At 42.5% G+C, this 9,160-nt stretch overlaps 1 long non-coding RNA gene across 1 annotated transcript; it reads left to right on the top strand.

Annotated features, from left to right (window-relative positions):
* Nucleotides 1-953: 953 nt before the first annotated feature.
* LOC122456137 lies at nucleotides 954-5,825 on the top strand. The gene is made up of 2 exons (XR_006274822.1): nucleotides 954-1,134; nucleotides 4,364-5,825. It is a non-coding gene; the product is annotated as an uncharacterized LOC122456137 (long non-coding RNA).
* The last annotated feature ends 3,335 nt before the right edge of the window (nucleotides 5,826-9,160 follow it).

Here is a 9,160-nt window from a genome sequence, read left to right as displayed (position 1 = left end):
TACAATGAGTAGTACTTATTCACACAAGAAGTCCCACAGAAGACATTAGGGCAACTTGCTTAAGTGCTACTCAAAGTGAGTAAGTGTTGCACAATGAGACCATTATATTATGCGGGGGGAGGTGTCTGTCTGTTAAGAATCCATCTCTATTCAAGCTACACAGAGCTCTTCTTGATCTCTGTACAGGTCGAAAGCTCATCTCTCTCACCATCAGAGATTGATCCAATCAAAGATATTGCCTCACTCACCTTGTCTCTCCAATATCCTAGGACCCACTCAGCTACAACAACATTGCATATAAAATTAACAAACAATCCTAAGTGCTATGGGGTAATACAAATAAATAAATAAATACATAAATAATATAATGTGCTAAGTGTGTATGACTTTAATAACAATATTTGCCTTATGTTAGCATAATAAATGCTCTCCTCCAATTCTGGATGTGGCAACAGTAGCCAGAAGGCATTGACTGGAGTCTGCAAGAAACCTGCCACACAGACTTTGTATTGTCCGTAGCATGTGATGAAGTACAGTACACTATTGTTTCTGGAAATACTTGGAATCTGGATGTCTTGTTCAGTTGTCCGGTCATCTGTGACCACGATAAAATGAGTAATCATAACTATTACTGAGAATATAACTATGAAAACAAAGGATTAGTTTTTCTCTTCAGATTGTTTGGGCAATAGGGTGATTTATTTCTGAAATTCCTAGAGTTGAGGGGAAGCCATAGAAAAGTCTCAGAGCTGAGGTAAAAAGAGTGTTGTCAGATATTCAGTGAATAATACAAACCACAGAAAATAGAGGAAGGAAAATGTCATAGGTTAGCTGGTCCCTGTTCATAGACTAGGCCTAGCTGCCCTGGACCAGAACAGGTGTGTCCAATCCAACCAATTAAAAAGGGCTGGGCAACACCTAGGCCTATAAAAGGCTGCTGGGGGGTGGGAAGAGGAGAGATAGAGTGAAATGGGTGGTAGGTGTAGGAGGGAAAGCCAGGGTGGGGTGGGGTGGGTCGGGTCTTGTCTTCTCAAGAAGTGGGCTAGATACTCCAGGACACAGCCCTGAGGTTGCTGCCTTGGAGAGGAAGTTAGGAACATGCTAGAAGCTCCTGAGCTGGGTGGAAATTTGAAAGTAAGGACTGAGTTAAGACTATTTTATTGTTTGCTGTCTCTTGTTGAGAAAACAAACCTCCTTGCAAGACAGTGGGGGTAGCAGTGTATATTTTGGAGCAGGGGAGAAATCCTGTCTGCTTATATGAAACATGTACATTTCCTGGTTGGGGAAACTAGAATATGTTTTGAGCCACAGAACTGATGGGTGCATGTGAATTTCCAAAGCTTCCAGTCACTGCAAATCTAGCACAGGTTGTGGCTCTCCTGAAACAATAATTTCTGTAGTAGGGAAAATGGTCCATTCCTCACAGAGCTTGCTGAGCAATCAGTATCTTATAAATACTCCTCCCCAGCCATGCACTAAACTGCAACCAACAATGAGACAACCAGTTTCGTCATCCCCACTATTTCAGTGCCTCCTTTCTCAACGTTTCATGTAGAGCTGGGACTCTGGCCCATTCCACACCACTTTCACTTTATTGGATTCAACAGATCTGGCTTAATCCAGAGGTGCCCAAACCTGGCCCATTCTATGCGATTGTTTGGAGTCTGAGGACAGCACCTAATTTGCCTGGAATGGATCCATGCTCAGCTTTAATCTGAAGGTATGGCTGAGTGCATCCATCTTTCTGCGTGGCCAGGCTGGCTAGCCAGGCCTGATCCACTTCATGCAGTGGAAAGCAAATGGCCTAAAGCAATAATTGGAGCTCTTTAATTGCCAGGCCATGTGAATCAATATGGAACATTGCATGCTAGAATCTGTGGTCTCTATGGACCTCAACCCCCATATGAAAGATGAGGGCAGCTGTGACCTTTTCTCTACCCAGTCCTACCTCAATCAATACCTACCAACATTTAAGTCCCAAAAGGTGTGATTAAGACACTGCTGCACCAAGTGAGGATTCCCTTCTCTACAGCCTATTGGTTGTAATGAAATGACCTGAAAACCCTGGTCCCAGGAGAGTCAATGGTCAGATGTCCCTGGAAGGAAGCTCACCGCTTCTGCTCCCCTGCCCCTCCCCCCGCCCCGCCTGGTTTCCCTGTGCCTTAGCTTTAGTGAGTTGCATTGAGCTTTCTCCTAGAATAAGTTACTCTGTAGCAGTAAACTCAATGAACTCACAAGTAGATGATCTGGATGCTAGTTTTTTCTTTATAGTACTAACATACACCTTTTGTGGGTGCTCTTGGAGGTGTCACATACCTTTGAATTTGTATGTACCTGCAGAACTGCCTGGAGTAGGGTGAACAGAAATGTTTCTCTTTACTAACTCATGGGTAGGAGCTCTGTTTTCCAAATCCATGTTCAACACTATTCTCTCTGGAGAGGTTCAAGGAATGGGGTGATAGCCCTTGTGAGCCTGGATGTACCAGCAAGTCTTTAATTGAGCTATTTTCTGATGAGATTAAGGATCTGAGACTTTGCAAACTGAAAATTCTGATGTCAGGAGTCTCTGCTCATCCTCTAAAGGAGGGGAATGACTGCTGTGGAGGGCTGGGAGGAAAGGCTTTAGGCTCACTGTGGCAGAGCTGATTCGGAGGGACGCTAGATAGGTGAGGAGAGGGGTTGGTTGGGAGAAATGAATAAACAAAAAGCACAAGTTGCCAGTCATGTTAGGTGTGGCTTATAGCTGTGCATAAGTAGTATATTTAGCTGTGTTAAATACCTGCACATTTTTCCCAAAAGGCTGTTTCAAGATCATTATTTCCATGAATAAATCTAACAGACTGCATCAGGTTAAAATGGTTTTATAATCTGAGGCTCTTTCTATATGTTTTTTCCCCACCATATCATCATCAAGTAACCCAGAGGAAGAGACTAATGCATGTATCTTGTATTCTGCATGGTTGGTTCATTATTGACTATATGTCATTCCACACAGAATACATGGTTGGATTGACATATTGGTTAGCATAGTAAAACTGGGGTACATAATTGCTGAGGCATGATTAACAATCTATGTAATGTTTTTTCAGGTATTTGTGATTTTTATTTTCTACTTGCAGGTTCAATATTTATGTTTTAAAATTCTGGAAATCTGGAAGAGCCATGTATACATCTATGGCTCTGCAGCCAGTGGCAGATATGATCTTGGAGAAAGAAAGGACCTATGAATATTATGGCTCATCTCCACGATTTCTGCCTTGTACGTGAGTCTGTCTCTAAGAAGACGTAATTAGTTGTCTGTTGTTCAAAGACAGACTCACATGCAAGGCAGAAATAGAATCACCCATGCACAGATGAAGGAGCTGGGGGATGAGTGAAAACCAAGGTCAGTCTGGCCACAGGTTAGGCTCTAGATTAGTTTCTGCTGAAATGTCATGAGAAACCATTAGCTAATAATATTATGGGAACACAATCTAGGTCACAGCCAGGGAGGGAGTCTATTTGAGGGAGAGACTGAAGGCAAAAGGGAATACATCAGACAGATGTTTGGAGATGGGGAAGGGGTTCAGAGTCTAAGCATCAGGCTTGAAACACTTAGACTCCCTAGGAGTCTAGGTTTGTACCCCAGCAGAGCTGACTCAGCCCTTCATCATTTTTTGACTGGTGAGTAACTGAGTTGAAGGAAAAGTGACCAGATAAACCCAAATGTGCATGTGTCTAAACAATAACCTTGCAGTTGCACAGATAAAATATGTGCTGGTACCAGAAGATCTCCACTTCAGCTCATGTAGTTTCAATACTGGCAAATATCTGGAAAAATGAGACTCATACAACCACCAAAATAAAGTTTCACAATATTATTGAGATCCGCACATTGTTACATGCTTCCGAAACTTGGCCAATGCTAGACACCCGCAATAGGAAATGTAACGCATGGGCATTCCATCAGAGATGCTTGCAGAGAAGACTTGGAATCTGCAGGTGGGAAATGGTAACTAATGCTGATGTGTTAGGACTGGCCAACAGACTGTAGGGATAATGATCCGAAAAAGAAGGCTGAAGTAGTTTGGGTATGTTGTATGGATGTCAAAAAAGTATTCCTAGAAAAGCCCTTAACTGGGTATCAGTTGGTGGAAGATGGAAAAGAGGACAACAGATGACACAAGACCATTGAGAGAAATGTCACTGTCATGTTCACAGACACAGTGGAGCAAAAATGTGGCACTAGACAGAGGTGGAAAAACTGGGTTGCTTCATGTCACAAGGCAGGAGAGCATCTAATAAAAAGTGTATTGTAATTAGAGGTATGCGCTTTACTGAATATCATAGCTCACCCTTGTTTTTATGCTTTTTTTTTTTCTAGTTTCAACAGTGTGGAACATTTAACTCCTCCCTTCATTTGAAACAAGCAAAGAAAGATCCTCTGAAACCATGACTGTGACCCAAAAGATGATACACAGTAATGCTATTAGAATTTACAATTCTGGGAAAGTAGGATAATTCAGTACAATACATATTTGGAGCTACATTTGCCTAGAAAACCATTTGTTTGCTAGCTGTGACACAGATGCAACGGAAATGGAGTGAGCCATGAAGCTGCAAAAGAAAAAAAAAACTCGCATCAGGGTAAACAGATTCAGAATCCTAATTCTACAAAGCTCCCAATGATATCAGCTGGAACTGAGGGCTCCTGGCATTTCAGTAAGTGAAAGGGTAGGCTCTGGATTTGCATAAAGCCAAGCATTCATGTGGGAAGGTGCCTCAAAAACCAATGCATAAAAACAAGCACTTGTGAAAGGAAAACACTCATGGAATTAATGGCACATTAACGTACCTTCCAAAAATTATTCCAGATATGGCAGCAAATAATAGAGCCAGACTCTTTCCAGAAAATGTCAAGAAAATAATGAAGAACCAAAAGAGCCTGAAAATGAACTAAGCCTAGAATTCATCTCAAATGTAGATGACGATTGAAACAAGGATAATAACATAATAGGAGGCAGAAGTGCACAATATATACAGGGGCAAAGTCATTTAAGATTATTTGTGATCTAAGTACAAGAGAGACAAGGATGGCAATCATAGTTGTAGTAGTGATAACACACAGAGAATGTGCTGAATTACTACAGGAAATTGGGACTTATTTTCCTTTGCATGCAGGCGGTGTGAGTGCATCTTTCTTTAGTGTCCTCTCCAAAATGAGAGTTATCTCCAACTAGAATTTGATGCAAAACAATATGAAGCTCAGTGTCTAAGCACAGGCTGCTACCCAAGTAGAGAGGAGAGCAGATTTGACATTTCCAGCAGAGAGATGTCAGTGCTGGGCAGTTTGAGAGTCATCTCAACCTTTTCTGGAGTTCCTGGGACTGTCTTTCAATGTTCAGGAGTTTGAATCAATCCCATTCTTAGGAAGTGGGGACTGTGAAGCCTCTAAAGAAAAATGACCAAGGTGGAATTGTCTCTTGCTCTTTTCTTTGAATTCATCAGAGTGAAATTTTATAATGGTATTTCCAGAGCCATCTGGTTCTTCCTTCTTACACAGAAGAGCAGTGCCATCTGCTGAAAAGAGATGTGTATGTAATAATGACTTGTGACTCCAGAGACCAAACACTCAGGGCCTGATTCTCCACAGCCTTACACCTTGTACAATAGTGAGGGTGAAACACTACCGAATCAGAGTGGTAGCACTTTACACCTCCACAAAGTGAGTGTAAGGGACAACCCAAGGTACAGAGAATTACACCCTAGATTATTGTCCTGTGAACAACAAGATCCCCACCCCCACCTCAGTGATCACCTTCAGAAGAGGATATATGTGCAGCTCATGATATCAAGACAGTTTGCAGCTGTCCCATTGTAGCTGACCCTGGGTTTTTACATAATTGAGATGGTTATTTAAATTCTAGTTGAATTTATTAAAGCTGGAGATGGGTCTGAGCTACAAGGCTGAGACTGATTCAGCCTCTCCCACACTCTTGTGTGGAGAGATGAAGGTTTGGCTACACACACAATTGGCAGCAAGATGTCTTCCTCCCCCAGCCCCTCCACCAAAGGCTGATTAAAATTCAGTCATTGTAGAACCTTGGAATATAAGAAGCCCTCTCGAGAGAATGATCAACTTGGTCTTGGTCCAACATCTCCCTGAGGGTTTCTCTACATAAACATCCTGGTTGAGAGTGGGAAGGAAGGATTGCTTTGCCCTCTTCCATGATGGGGTCGCTACTGAGGAATGGGTCTCTGCCTTTAAGGTTTTCCAGAGATTTTTCTGGTTTATTAATTTTCTTTGGAAATTTTAGAATTCAGGGGTTCTCTCACTTTGGTATTTATAAATACCAGCCCCCCCAGATAAATTCCCTTCCCACCCTGGCAGTCCCAACAGTGCAGCAGTGATGTCATAGTGGGGCTAACCCATCTACCTGCCTTTGTCTTACACCTGAATGTAAGGCCAGAAAGCTCCTAGTTTGCCCAGTGCTTGCTAGGAGGTGGGGGTGTGAGCAGTCCTTGGTTGCTTTTGAGCAATCTGAGACATTTGGAAAGGTTTGCCAGATTCTCTTGTATATACAAAAATCTATCAATACTCTCTATAGTACTTGTAGTCTTCTAAACAGTCTAGTGCATCTGGACTGGCTACTGTTTTATTACTGACAATATCTGCATTGTTCCTTCTCATACTGATAAAGTGAGTGAAATTCTAAAACTATGGAGAGAGAGAGTGAAGGCATTTCATGTTAGTGATTAAATGTGAAACTTTCTTGAGAGGCTGTGTGAATCAGCTGGGATCCTCTCCAACAGGGTGCAGTGTAAGTGAAGCTGTGATCCCTTCTCTTCCACTTCCTTGGCTTTCTCAGTTCTCCGTTTGCCTATCTCATACCTTCCTCCTTCAAGGCTGCTCTGTCGCCTTCCCCACTCCCTTGATGTTTTGCTACAATCTTTTGTGGAATGTCACTGCTCCAAAATGTCTAGTTAAGAGGTGGTTGCATTTGCATGGAAGGCAAATGATCCCACTGCCACAGAATCATGGACACTGGAGATTTGGTCCATTTCCATGACCGCTGGGCTGCAATGCAATGCAATTCTTTGTGGAATATTCTTGAGTATTTCATCCATTCTGAATGTAAATTCTGGACATCCTGTATCAGTATGTTCAGGCCCCTGAGGGTCCTCCAGGATGAAAGGTACCATATTTAAGGTACATTATAATTAAATGATAACACATGGCCTGAGCTCTTTGTATTTAACATGTTTGGGGGCCAGTTCCAGGGACCGTTCTTTTCTCTTACAAAAACTTTTGGGATTAAGATTCAACATACCTAGTCCTGAGGGATTAATTCCTCCAGGAAGACCAAGTGGAGAACTAACCTCGTGTTGAGGCATCTTAGAGAGCTGAGGCGGGAGCTCAGGGGCTCCTTAGTTGAGCTCAGCCAGGCCACTTCTGTATCCTGAGAAGAGAGATTTAGAATGCCCCAGAATAAGTTCCACTGTCCAGAGAGGAAGGTATCCTCTTCCTTGCTTCTGCTGCACTAAAGAACTCCCCTGCCACCTGGAAATGTTCCTCACTGAGACCCTGTGCCTTGGCTTCAGTCTTTCTGACAGTGAATGGGGGCCATAGTCACCAGCAGTGGATATTTCATCTGCTTGTCCTTAAATGGCAGGGCTGATATTCTTCCTTACTAAGGTTTAACTCATAAAACTGTCTCATTTTCTACAGATTGACTGACTGCTGCTCTTGGCTGCCATTGTGTTGTTTGCTCTTGGCTTACTCCTAGGGAACATATTTATCTGATCAGTAACACACTAATTACAGGTGAGAATTCACCTGGTTTTATCATAATTCTGTAATGTAGTTGCCAACAGCCCCCATAATCTCCAGTATCCCAGTAGAGAACAGTTTCTCCATCCCAGCCAGCTTTGCTTTTACATGCTAGCCCTTCCATTCATCTCTAAGATCTGCTCCTCTGAGTTGCTATGGAATTTTGGTCCAACAAATGTATTGCTTTGAATATGGGCATTGGCTTGACTACTGCAATCTGAGTCTGCCCTGCCTGTCACAGTGATCCAGTGCCTACCTACATTGATAGTGACAGGGCCAGTTATTTGTATAACAGTAACACCTACAGGCTTCAAACAAGATCAGAGTCCCAATATGCTAGAAACTGTAAAATGTTGTAAGTCAGTCGCTGCTCTCCAGAGCTCACATTCTCAATAGGCGACATAGACAAAGATTGGGAAGGGAAACAGTGACTCACCCAAGGACACACAGCTTCAACCTCCTCTATGTAAAACTTATAGGCATTTCAGGTAAGAATCCTCATGGTCTCAGCATAACCCTGTTCTTTCAGGACACCCTCCAGTCTTTGGTTTCATCATATCCATTAGAAGATTTGTCTGTTTCACCACTATATAAACCAGTGGACGCTCAGCATCCTGCTGTTCAAATTTCAGCCTCAGACAAATTGTAGAGAACAAATTTACAGCATTAATAGAATTAGTATTTTCCCTAGCCTATTTGGGATTGGGGGAAGAAAGCCAGAGGCTATTGCTGGATTAAACTTTGTTAAGGTGGAGTTTTGTTTGCCACACATCAGTGCCTTCTGCCTCTGGTACCCTTCCATTATTGGGGACTTCACAACCACAGACTCACACGTCCGAAAACCAAGAAATGACTAGTTAAGGTCTCTCTGTATATCCCTTGGTGTGTGTATGGAGGTTTTCCCCCTGGTCTTCTCACTTAGGACCTGGACTGAGCAAGATTCTCTGCACCAAGCTTTCCCTCCCATTTAACTGTCTTAAAAAAAATTTAAGGCTGAGGTGGTTACTATGTGCAGAGAAGAGGTAAAATGTACTGAGGCCCAAAATGAGGCTGTGAAGAAAAGTCTCCTAGATGGCTGGATCTCCTGCATATGCCTGACCAGAACTTTGGAACAACTGAAGGGGCTGTACGCAAAAATCCATTCTATGTTTTACAAAGACACCCATGTGTGCTGGGACAGTTTTAATACTGTCATCTCTAGCCTCTGTAAAATATCATGTACATTTGCTGAACGAAGGGTCACCATAGAGACAAGGTAGAATACGCTTTACAGAATTTTCCTCCAAATAACACCTTGGATATTTTTGTTCAAAAAGATAACTAGAAAGGTTATTAGTAAACCAGGTAATA

This window comes from Dermochelys coriacea, chromosome 10, assembly GCF_009764565.3.
Source record: "Dermochelys coriacea isolate rDerCor1 chromosome 10, rDerCor1.pri.v4, whole genome shotgun sequence".
NCBI lineage: Eukaryota > Metazoa > Chordata > Testudines > Dermochelyidae > Dermochelys > Dermochelys coriacea.
The sequence above is the reverse complement of the archived record's forward strand: the minus strand, read 5'-3'. Positions and strand labels throughout refer to the sequence as shown.